Source organism: Haliotis cracherodii, unplaced genomic scaffold (assembly GCF_022045235.1).
Source record: "Haliotis cracherodii isolate W230 unplaced genomic scaffold, xgHalCrac1.p SCAF_20, whole genome shotgun sequence".
Classification (NCBI taxonomy): domain Eukaryota; kingdom Metazoa; phylum Mollusca; class Gastropoda; order Lepetellida; family Haliotidae; genus Haliotis; species Haliotis cracherodii.
Window position 1 is genome coordinate 1,516,482 of NW_027266276.1, and position 13,730 is coordinate 1,530,211.

At 37.8% G+C, this 13,730-nt stretch overlaps 1 protein-coding gene across 1 annotated transcript in view; it reads right to left on the reverse strand.

Moving 5' to 3' along the window:
- The window catches only part of LOC139470184 (polycomb complex protein BMI-1-A-like), a 113,456-nt gene extending 100,966 nt beyond the window's left edge, over positions 1-12,490 (reverse strand). Inside the window, exon 1 of the mRNA XM_071252495.1 lies at positions 12,344-12,490. The gene's annotated coding sequence lies outside the window, so the exon portion shown is untranslated. The remainder of the gene's footprint in view (positions 1-12,343) is intronic.
- Between the last annotated feature and the right edge of the window lie 1,240 nt (positions 12,491-13,730).

Below are 13,730 nucleotides of genomic sequence, written 5' to 3' on the forward strand. Positions count from 1 at the left end.
GGCGCACATTAAACTGGGCGCACAATAAACTGGGCGCACATTAAACTGGGCGCACATTAAACTGGGCGCACATTAAACTGGGTGCATATAAATTGGGCGCACATTAAACTGGGCGCACATTAAACTGGGGACACATTAAACTGGGGACACATTAAACTGGGTGCATATAAACTGGGCGCACATTAAACTGGGCGCACATTAAACTGGGCGCACATTAAACTGGGGACACATTAAACTGGGCGCACATTAAACTGGGGACACATTAAACTGGGGACACATTAAACTGGGCGCACATTAAACTGGGGACACATTAAACTGGGGACACATTAAACTGCGCGCACATTAAACTGGGGACACATTAAACTGGGTGCATATAAACTGGGCGCACATTAAACTGGGGACACATTAAACTGGGGACACATTAAACTGGGCGCACATTAAACTGGGGACACATTAAACTGGGTGCATATAAACTGGGCGCACATTAAACTGGGCGCACATTAAACTGGGCGCACATTAAACTGGGGACACATTAAACTGGGTGCATATAAACTGGGCGCACATTAAACTGGGCGCACATTAAACTGGGGACACATTAAACTGGGGACACATTAAACTGGGCGCACATTAAACTGGGGACACATTAAACTGGGTGCATATAAACTGGGCGCACATTAAACTGGGCGCACATTAAACTGGGCGCACATTAAACTGGGGACACATTAAACTGGGGACACATTAAACTGGGCGCACATTAAACTGGGCCCACATTAAACTGGGGACACATTAAACTGGTCGCACATTAAACTGGGGACACATTAAACTGGGCGCACATTAAACTGGGGACACATTAAACTGGGTGCATATAAACTGGGCGCACATTAAACTGGGCGCACATTAAACTGGGCGCAAATTAAACTGGGTGCATATAAACTGGGCGCACATTAAACTGGGCGCACATTAAACTGGGGACACATTAAACTGGGTGCATATAAACTGGGGACACATTAAACTGGGGACACATTAAACTGGGCGCAAATTAAACTGGGTGCATATAAACTGGGCGCACATTAAACTGGGGACACATTAAACTGGGCGCAAATTAAACTGGGGACACATTAAACTGGGCGCACATTAAACTGGGCGCACATTAAACTGGGCGCACATTAAACTGGGTGCATATAAACTGGGCGCACATTAAACTGGGTGCATATAAACTGGGCGCACATTAAACTGGGCGCACATTAAACTGGGCGCACAATAAACTGGGCGCACATTAAACTGGGCGCACATTAAACTGGGCGCACATTAAACTGGGCGCACATTTAACTGGGCGCACAATAAACTGGGCGCACGTTAAACTGGGCGCACATTTAACTGGGCGCACATTAAACTGGGCGCACATTTAACTGGGCGCACATTTAACTGGGTGCACATTAAACTGGGCGCACACTTAACGCAGCTGATGTACTTGACGAGATACAAGGTCAGCTTTCAAGCACAGAAAGGTGCGTCTCCTGTACACAACTAATGGTGACGCGCCGGTGCCCGAGAAACATTTCTCTTCTGGTGGCAAAACTGGTTTTCAGTGATCCATACACATAATTTTCACCACAATTTTGCCTTTTACGCCCAATGGAATCTGTTTCGGCGGATAATGGAGACTGGTTATTCTCTGGCGTTTTATATTTGTTTGCCCAATGTGTTTCAATCTTGTAATTAATAATAACCTTGTTACACAGAGACAATGCCCGAGGTCCATACATGGGACTCACTTGTATATCTAGACAGAAACTAGACCGTCTAGACAGAAAGTAGACCGTCTAGACAGACACTAGACCGTCTAGACAGAAAGTAGACCGTCTAGACAGAGACCAGACCATGGCGCTTAGTCTTCCTTACAGATTTGAGAAGATGAGAATTTTAATTTTGTAGCGTGGATATTATATTCTTCACATACTGTTGCGCTTTCGACTACAATTACCTGTTTAGTGTAATGTTAAACGGCCAATGGTAAGTATCATTTGTGCTGTCATATTGTAGCGGTGGGGTAGCCTAGTGATTAAAACGTTCGCTCGTCACGCCTAAGGCCCGGGTTCGATTCCCCGCATGGGTACAATATGTGAGTGAGTGAGTATGGTTTTACGCCGCTTTTAGCAATATTCCAGCAATATCACGACGGGGGACACCAGAAATGTACAATATGTGAAGCCCACTTCTGGTGTCCCTCGCCGTGATATTGCGAAATATTGCTAAAAAGGGCGTAAATCCATTAGGGATGTGCGATATAACTGGTATACCGTCTATTTCAATTCGGCAGTCAGCAATACACATATCGCAATACGAACATTGTGTATCAATATTTTCGGAATAGTCACAGAAGAATGAATAAATAATTACACAAATATATAAATATATAAATTCAATCTACTATCTTAATAGGCTGGGTTCCTATCTAAACCTTAAAGCTGTTTACATTCTCATTCCATATTGATGACGTAATAGGTATTCTCGTTTATCCATACTACCTATCAGACAATCTGGATTATCGAATGAATAAGTACCATTTGAACAGTACAAATATATATAATTTGGGGCCCAATATGTATAGCTTTATGTATTGCTCTCCGTATTGCGATACCTTGCAATAAGATTTATGTGCCAATACGCCAACCCAAAAATCCTCTCTCACTCACTCACTAACTCATGATACATCAGTTTCCACCTTTAATAAACAAATATCTTTAAACAGTTAGCTTGCCCTTCATAGTTACAGCATAAACTCTGTACTCAGTGTACGTCCTTACCGACCAACCAGTCTGATTATGTTTGAGTGAGTGAGTTTGGTTTAACGCCGCTTTTAACAGTGATGCAGGTCTCAGACTTTTACCACACTAGGGAAACCCAAGTGTACGGGAATGGTGCTGGCAAACAGAGAAGATGATCAGGGCGTTTGAACCCATGATCAGTGGATCCCTACTTCACTAAGGGACGCAACTCATTACAGAGAATTGTGTACCTAAAGTCTATAGATAAACCTTTCAACGGACAAGGAAATTTGTGTATATCGATGGAAAAGTCATATCTTACTAAGTATCCAAACCAAGCATTTTACATCATTAATAAAACATAGGGTATATTAAAACGTACCAACAGTTCACTGAGGGTTTTCCGGCAGGAGTGGGGGCGGTGGGGTTACCTAATGATTAAAGATTTCGCTCGTCACGCCGGGTTCGATTCTCGACTTGGGTACACAGTGTGAAGCCCATTTCTGGTGCCCCCCGCCGTGATATTGCTGGAATATTGCTAAAAGCGTCGAAAACCAAACTCACTCACTCACTCACTCCTGCAGGAGTGAAGTAACGGCAGGCACTGATAATGAAACTCCCCTATTTCCTTATGTATATATTCGACAAACGAAAGGTATAACTTATTTCCTTTCTTTACTTTTGTTGGGGGTGTGGGGGCGCCTTATTTCAGAACATTGATCCCGGACGGGTACACACACGCTTAATTCCGATCCCTGTTTAACTGAACAGTTTTGATAAAGACTGGAATCTGTATATTGGACATACATGTACATTTAATTTTATATTGATTCACGAACAGTAGCATCCCGTTTGACGGTGTAAGTCCAACCCTGAATTATCATCAAGACAATTTTAATTTTGTTTGCTGAAAGAATATTTCGATCCGCCCCTGATCGCGTATGTCGGTATTTACTCTTTAACGGTTTATTTAATATGTATACACATATTTATATGTGACACTGCGCTAAAGTCCAGGTCACTTGAAAAGGACTGAATATATTTCAGAAATGAGGAACACTTTGAGACATCGTTCTGAAAGTCATCAGATGTATACATATAACATTATTCGTTTATCTTATTTTCATAATATGCATGTTTCAACCTTAAAACTACACCAAAGGGAGAGAAGAGTTTAAAATGTGCCAAAAGAATTATTCAAGTAGATTTCAGAAGCGTAGTTTAAATATATGAAGCCTGTCATTGACCCAGGCGTTTTCTTGTAAGAGATATAAGTGGTAGCCCATCCGACAAATGTTATAACATCGGTCACGGACACGCTGTTATATAGGTTGCATAAACACATCAACAGTTCTCACTCCACCCAGCCATATTTATGTATCTGACTTTGTCATATGTCCAAAGATTGTAAGTGGTTAATGAATAAAATTGTTTTCCGTCCTATTAGCATATCGAATACTTTCATAATAATATTTCAAATATTTCTATAAATAATATAAATCTAAAGGCTTATTTCAAGTGGGCAGTAAGAAGCATTAAATACGTCCTTTCACCAAATGAACATAATTGATAATAGTGTTACAACTTCTGAAACCAAGATATCTTACGGCTTCGTCCGATACATTCCCGTTGTCTCTGAAACTATGACATCCATAAATTAACTATATGTTTGTGTCTCATTAACTCTTGCAGTAGATTTGCTAACCGAGTGTGTCAGATGCTATACTGTTTTCTACTCGTCATTAGACCTCAATTTCAAAATATTATTCTAGGAACACCACTAAGTATCTAAATTTAGACAGTTTCATGTTTACCAGAAACACGAACTGTTTTAATAGTTACAGATCATCAAATTTGCACTAGAACATATTCAACCGTCACTAATATGTTTTTACAACCGTAAAATGGCCAGCTCTAGATGCTATTACATTTGCGAGATCATTTCGGTTTTTTAACCCCCGCGATGAGAAATGGATGTACATACACAGACCTATCTAACGATTGGAATAAACGATGATAATTTCCATACGACTTCTCTTAAAATATTTGCTGCACGGCATTGGAAGTAGTTGTACAACTAGTAGTCTGTAAGTGGGAGACGTTTGACGTCAAGAACGGGATTAAATCTTTTATCAACGCCAAAGTTTCTGCATGAAAGTAATTAAGGAAAAATTTATCTCCCGCGGCTGTGTATTACGCGTAGAATTAACGGCTGCAGTTTCCTGTCATCATTAATATTTACAATATTAGAAAAAACACATATTGACATGTTTAATTTGGTTCATACGTCATTCCGAGATGAAGAATACTTAATGTAAAGAAATATCCTCATTGATAATTGAAAAATTCTAACATGACGTTTATCTTAACGCGTTTTATCTTCGGGAAAACCGGGGTTTTTTCACTTAATAATTTTCACTTATTTTGGAAGATATTATTAATATTTTATGCATTCGTACTTAAATGATTCAATTTCTTCAATTTGACATTTGAAAGCTTTAGGAATGAGTCTCTCAGTTATCTTTGTTGATCGTTATGTGCATGTAATTGATAAACATTAAATTTTTTTAACGGCTATGCTATTAACATGAGCTGTATCTACAAGAGACGTGCAGGCTTATTACAGAGCCAAGCCGTAAACTCGGGGAAAGATAAATTAATTGAAGAAAGATAAACAAATTAACGTTTACGTATTATACATAGTAATTGCATTTCAATAACGTAATAATCTGTCATTTTCAAAGTAATGTTATAACATTGTGGATATAACTGGATATTCCATAGAAATACGTTGCAATTACAGCCATTTGTTCATCATTATTGTAAGTGGTACAGTTCTGATCGCTCGCTATATTGTGTCTAAAGATGATAATGCATATAAACAGCCAGGCAAATGAAAGTAGGTTTGGATATAGTATATTTAAAAATATCGAATTTTCAAGTGTCTACTTTCTCTTGCCTTGGCAGTTTAGTCGAATGTTGAAATGCCGATATAACTGCACCATGCCGTAAATTTACAGGTAATACATCAAGCAGTTTTAATTCCTATACCAATATCATATGAACTAAAAAAACTCACATACGTTTTAAAATTAATAAAACAATGAAAATATAATAGGTTACAATTGATACACGAAAAACGCGAATGTGATATTTCTTCAGTGCTAAACTGACTTACACCAAGCTAATTAACACATTATTATTTATTATTTATTACGGTATATTCTTGAGTATAGTGCGCACTTAATTTTCGAAAAAACACAGCTGTGTAGAACGGGGTGGGCATTATACACGCCATAATGTGTTTTGATGTTTTGACGCAAAGACATCACCGTGAGCACGTAACACCGGAAATACCATGTCAACAATTCCGTACTGAAGTACGCCAATTAATCATGTAATTACATTGTCTGGTTATAAAAGGTCTTCATTGTATATCTGGACATATGTTTGTAATTAATTTCATTAATTTTATTCAAAATTCCAAGCGGTATTACGTAAGACATTACGATGGCATTAGAAAAAGCGACAAGGAGGAGTGAGCGGAGTTATGGAAATTAATTAATATAATCGGGAACTTATCAGTTTTTATATGTTTCCATTTCTTTCTTTTTAGTTTATTTATACATCATACGCATATGCGATCAGCGTTTAGAAAATAGAATATTTCGTTGCTTTCTATCCATTCACAAGGCTGAAAACATTCGCCGAAACACTGATAACTTTCGGCCCAAAAACACAACTATAATACCTGTACCAAACACATCACCATCGAATAACCATGTCTTGTTTGTTTCATTTTTAGCCACCATTAAACAGGGTTGTATGCTTTCTTTTGCACGGCAGAGTATACTGTAATATAATTAGGTGTCAACTTCGTTATTTGCGACATGCCACCTCCCTTAAACATAAGTCGCGTTAACATCAAGTATATTATGGAAGTATTGTTACATGGTGAAGTATGGTTTCTAAATAAGGAACTCTAGAAAATATCAATGTTCAAAGGTAGCTGAAGATATAGGGGTATAGTGACAGAGTGACGCACATAGTGACTGCTAATTGGCAATGAAATGTTGTCTGTTTCATGAGATGTTTAAAGTTTAAAGAACATTGCTATTGAAAAATAACATTCATGTTACGCCGCATTCTGTTAATCAGTTCTGATATATTTATTTTTGCAATATTGAAATAAGACTGTGGTGCATAAAGACAATCATTATCATCTACGCAAAGATCCAGTTCGACCGCTTTGACATTCTTTAAAACTTTAATAGAAAAATGTTTCACTCATAACCAAAATTCGACGATTTAATCTGAATCCAAGTGCAGTGCTGCATATTCTAACTAACTATCGGCTGTCTGAGCCTTTTGGTTTCTGAGACGACCCTGCACTAACCTTTTCCACATTTGAACACTATCTATTTCATTTTTTAAAAAAACCAAAAGCATTTCCATACACTGATCAATTCAAGTCATATTACGATCACCTTTCTAGGACATGTCAATTCTCAAAAAAGAGATTCTAAAAATATTGTCAAAGTTTCTTTTTGTTTTTTTTAGAAGCATTTGTTCGTTTTTGCCCCGTGTTGCTTAGCTTCACGTCATATTAATGTATCAGACAGTTGCATCTTGTGGAACCTAGGATACAGACGCAAAAAAATTTTTTTTTTCAATTTTGTTTATTTTCCATTTTGAAAAAAATCCATTTTAATGCAATGAACGAGATTAAGTCTTGAAATGGTGTTAAACATACTTCTAAAGTTACAGGCGCATCTATTGCGCTGTTTGGACGGCGGACAACGCTGCATGCCATAATGTATCTTACTTGGCCGTTGACATATCCTATTCTAACAACTCCATATCCTATTCCGGTTTTTATATATCCACTGGTGAACTAGTGGCCAGTCGGTCACTTACCGGGTTGTTTTAAACACATCGGACGTATATTAACATTACTGTGCTCGAGATATGTAATTATTGATAAATGCATTACATAATGTTACAACGGTGTAATAAATAGGTCAATGGACATTTATAGTGTAACGTTCTCCAGCTTATGATATAGCTCTACATAAGGGTTATAGAATGCGAGTCCTAATAAGGGAAAATTATTTCGTGGCCTTTGGCATATCAGTTATAATTACATGAAATCGTCATTTCGGCGTTGTTTAAATTAGATTAAAAATATTGACATATCTCATTAAATCAAGGGCCTTCTTCTTCACTCAGTAAATATCTTTATAGCTTCAAATAACGTTTTTATTAAACTCAATGTTTTGTTACTTTATAAGTATAAATCAATTATTAAATCATCTGTAAAATGAAAATAAAATTGCAAATCACTGCTGAGTAGTAATACTTCTGGAAAAAAGGATATTTTTTTTATTTTCGCTGTGTTTGACGTGCGCAAAAATCAATTATCATTGAAGATTTTTTTTCTCCAAAAATAAAACATGGTTTCCTAACACGTGAACACGGCTCCGTTGCATTCGATGTTGCGCGATGACGTCATCGCCTTTAGAGAAACTTGATGATCTTGCAGAAATCAATAACTGTTTAGCGCAGACCTCCTGGATGTCGCTGAAAAGGGTTGCGGTTTACTGACAACTACAAATTTCAATTGCGCGTTATTCAAATACGGTCTTTTCACAGTCATTGGTTAATGTTTGAGTGTCGTAACCATCGGGTCGTAACGGGACGTGTAAAATAAACATATATACGAAATATACAGCACATATTTATTTCAAAATATATTACAGCATTATATTGTGAAGCGTATACAGTGAATTCTTGTTAAGTTGTGATTTGACTAAGAATTTGATACACATGACTTAATATCGTCATCGTGGGTGGGAACATGTGAATAACGATAACATTGGACAATAAACAACTGTGTTATTGGTGTCGTTCATTGAGGTGTGGTTTAACATCACTTTTAAGAGTATTTCGTTGTGGTTTAACATCACTTTTAAGAGTATTTCGTTGTGGTTTAACATCACTTTTAAGAGTATTGTGGTGTGGTTTAACATCACTTTTAAGAGTATTTCGTTGTGGTTTAACATCACTCTTAAGAGTATTTCGTTGCGAAGTGTCAAGTCTTTTAGAAGGTATTTAGAAGTGATACACATAAGGAAGAGAATTTATGGATGTTAACTTCTTTATTATGAGGAACACAACGTTTCGGAGTAAATGCTTGCTCCTTCATCAATTGAATTCACCTGATGAAGGAGTAAGCATATACTCCAAAACGTTGTGTTCTTCATAATAAAGAAGTTTCTCTTCCTTATTTCGTTGTAGTTTAACATCCCTTTTAAGAGCATTTTGTTGCGATTTAACATCATTTTTTTTATTTCGTTGTGGTTTAATATCATTCTCAAGAGTATTTCGTAGCGATGTAACATCACTTTTAAGAGTATAATACGTCGGGAGGAACAGAGAGACAGCGAGAGGGTGGGGAGGGGGTGGGGGGGTGGGGGTGGGGGGGGGGGGGGGTAAATAAGTCAGAGAGTGAGTGAGTGAGTGTGAGTGCGACTGCGTGGCATGTTTTTTCCTGAAAATTCTTTTATTCTAGTGTTCGTGACTGTGGTTAACAGTACTGACATCGTATTACCTACATCCGGGGTTGGAGCATGTTAAACTTTAGAGTGTAACAAAAGAAATACAAAAGAAATTCTTGATAAAAGAAAAGTCATACGACCAGAAAAACCACACCGACACATCGGAAACATCAAGGCATGTTTCGAACACCGAACCGACGGTAATTGTAATAGGTTGCAACTCTACTCACACAAATCTGAAACACATCTCCCCGTGAACAACGCATTCGCAGACATGAATATATCTTCGTGAGAAAAAAATAACTTCAAACTGAAATATATCTCAAAACTTGAAAGCCGTGTGTTGTTGCACGCTTGAGGCAACAAGATAGAAGTTAGAGATGTGTTTTGTTCAGATAAATGCCTCTAAACAGGTACCTTTCAGATCAGGTGTTGCAGAACCGGATCTCTCTCACAATATTCGCGATATTAATACTGGTTTATGTGAGGTGCATACTAGACTGGAAACTAGCAGGCGGAGCTAATTTGTTCAGTTATTTACATGTTTATAAAATGACTCACCGTAAAAAATCAGTTTTAGAATTCGCTTTGAACTGGGAGCTAAGCGATTTGGCTGTACGGGTGTTGTGTGAAATCTACTATCGCATTCAAGCGGTTTAAAAAGAGGGTCGTTGAGATGTGCCTTATAATCAAAATATTTAATGTGCATATTTTCACATCATTTTAGTCAGGCGAAGCTGTTTTCTTTTTTCTACATGACTTAATCGCTGGTCGGTGTATTTAATCTTTAAAGTATAGGTTCTGAGACGAAGTTTCGATTCATTTTTCTGTCATTTGTAAGAATAATTCTTGTAGATAGTATTTGGACTCTAAAACTCTCAAACATGAAATATATATTACATATCAATCAGATGACATACCAGAATATTTCACTTCAAAAGGGTTATATGTCTGTCTTCGAGTGCTGTGAACTGTTAGTTCTGTGTAGTCCGATTATATTTCTTAAAAATGACACAACGATATAATGTCACACCTAATCGAGCTAAGTAACTCATTCGGAATAAACTGGAATGTGTTTATAGCTAAATAAGAAGCCAAGATTAGGCCATATGCGACAGAGCCGAAGACTGTCTGGCTATTCGGTTATATGGCTCAGATGAAATCGACATCACGCTTGCGCGTGCGTCACAGGTGTCTCGCACGTGCTGTACGAGATATGGGGGCTGGGCTGGGCTCATTTGTAAGCAATGCTCAAGAAAAACGTGGACCAAAAAATATGGTTCCCCTTTCGAAGGCAACAAGCACGAGTTTCCGATATGCGTCTCGCTTGTGTTTACATAGCCCCTGGAAAAAATTCTTTCATCCAGCAAATTGTCGGTTTGTATTTTCCTTGTTTTCTGGAAGCAAAATTGGACCACCTCTTCACGTTTTTTTGTGTAGCAACTCGACGCTAAATAACTCCTCTATTGTAAGTAGCAAGATTTCGAAACAAGTGAATGTGTTGGCACAAGCAGGGAACTGATTCGGTCTTCTTTACACTTCGCCTAAAACAAATAGGTTAACAAGAATGCAAACTCATGCTCATTTCGATTGACAATGTACTCCATAATCTTGACTCATCAATAACCCTGGGCACATATCATTATATTTATAATAACGTTTATCAGCATAAATGTTGCTAATTATCATTCAATAACATCATTAACTAAGATTCTTTATAAGAAATGACATGTACCGATCTGAGGAAGAAATCAGCTTGCGGCAGTTAAGAGGGTAGCTGCTCAGTTGTTTGTGTTGTTTTGTTTAAGGCAGCACTCAGCAATATTCCAGCTATATGACGTCGGTCTGTACATAATAGAGTCTGGACCAGTGATTGACATCATGAGCATCCATCTACGCAATTTGGATACGATGACATGCATCAACCAAGTCACCCGATCCTGTTTGTCGCCTCTTACGACAAGCACAGTCGCCTTTTACGGCAAGCATGGGTTGCTGAAGACCTATTCTACCCCGGATGTTCACGGGTCTGAACATCTTATACTTAGCATAACAGTGTATTATTATGATTATGAAAACTAATATCTTCAAAGGGGTTGGGTTACGGGGGTGAACATGATATTTCTGAAAATCACACAAACCAGCTTCAACACTATGTTAACAAACGATTAACAGTAAATAACAGCAATTGGTTTGTCAGCATCAACCAGAGAACGTGGCTGGGGTTACTACTCCATCAATACCCGTGTGTCTATTTCACATTTTTGAAACATTCCAAATCGTCACGTTTCCATACCAACGCGTGTAAAGGCAATATGAAACACGGATAACAGTAAACGATGATTAATAACTCTTGTGTTTATTCACATTTTCGACACATTTTTACATCTTGACGTTTCATGTCGGTAATATGAAACACGAATGACAGTAAACAATGTTAATAGCTTTTCTTGTGTCTATTTCCCGTTTAAGACACATTTTAAATCTTGACGTTTCCATATCAACGCGTGCATCCGCAAGATGTAACCCGAATAACAGTACACGATGTCAATAGCGACATGCCTTGCACCTGTCAGTCAAAATACCACGATATTCCACATGCACGTGCAGAACGGGACTGAACCACATCCTACCCCAGTTGCGATTGTTTTTTTAATGGTTTGCAATAAATCACACTGGATTATACGCACAGCTCTGTCTGTCTCCGACATCCTACAGTGAAAACGGGCACGAAACACATTGCGTCACAACTGTAGCCCACTGCTGAGATGTTATAACAGAATGTAGAGAGCTGTCAGCGCTTTCAATGCTACTGCATAGCAAGCTCACAAGCGAAACTAGGCCTAAGGATCAATACTCGACCTGAACAGTTAGCTTGTATGCGGTTTGCCGTGGACGCCATTTTGCCCGAAAATAAACTCAACCGGCTTCGTATAGCGGCGAATTTACTGCACGGCTTTGCGTGCTCGAAAACTACACACAGAGCTAAGCGAAAGAGTAGAAATTAGCGTAGCTTACCTCCGAGTTTGACAGCTTCTCGTCCAAGGGAATATTTCAGATAAATTCACACATCCTGGCTAGATATTATTCCGAGCCCGCAGTACAGATCTGCCTCTGTGAACGGTCACATGACTTGGTTAATTGACACAGCGTTCGTTCGATCGACATTCCGTCAATGGGTTTACTTGCTTGTAAGCTGGTCGTAGCATTTGTAGCTGTCTGTCTGCGCATACGCAGGCTTGTTTCCATGAGAGAGTTATTCACAGGGATGCATTGTGTTCACCAACCGCCTTGCTTATTACAACACTCAACCATGCATTCCTGCACGCCCGTGCACACAACGACGAGAGAGGGCTGTTAGTTTTCAACTCACATGCATAAAACGATAAGATCTGCAATGTGCACAAAGTGCATAATTATGCCAGCGGTTGATTATGCATCGGGAAGCTTGGGATAATAACTTGTAATGATTACCCGTGATTATCTAGAAGGGTATTTTGATTTTAATTATGTGGGCGTTGCTTGTTATCATATCCAAGGTCACAACGTTAATTTTTTTCATTAAAATGAAATCAATATTGCTATTTGATATAGTTTAATTTTATAGTTATCAATAATAGAACTGGTAAAAAGGGTAAAACCTGATTATATTTAAAATCAATTCTTTTTATATCTTTCGAAGTATTAAGCGCAAAAATCATTCCTCCAGATATTAGTGTTGATTTCCTTATTCAAACCACACGTTCAAATTGGATCATAAACCATATCTTTCATGGTATATATGTCAATATATGACGTCCTTGGATATGTCTCAAAGAAATGACTGATCACGAATAAAACCTGGAAAATTCTAAACCATTCGTAATTGTACTATCTATTTGTATCATTTAGAAAATAATATCACGTTTCTAATTACTCAAACCATTGTAGATGTAGAACCTAAATTATGCAAAATATTAGTTTAAAAAATAATGTATTTCTTAAACTGTTGACTGATGACTCAATTGTTAGGAATCCACCACAGAGGGCATACAAAAAACCAGTTCAACTTAACTGCCTAATTGTGTCAAATGTTTATCGACATGTAATACGGCCATGTCAATACGGCGCCAATACGTCTGTGAAATAGCATAAAGGCATAACGGCATATACTTCAAGTCGAGGCTTCTGATAAACACTTTTATATAAAAAAGATCATAAAGTCTTATAATATGTTAGCTATATAATTCATTTTAATAACATGATATGTTTTGAAAACTAAATGTGCAATATATTTAAATAAAAGCCTGTAAAATTAACCTACGTGAACATTGAGACTTCCAGGTTTTTTAACGTCAATGCAAGAGAAAAACAGTCTTCATTATACGCCGAAACAGATTCCATTTGATGTAAAGGGCAAAGTGAA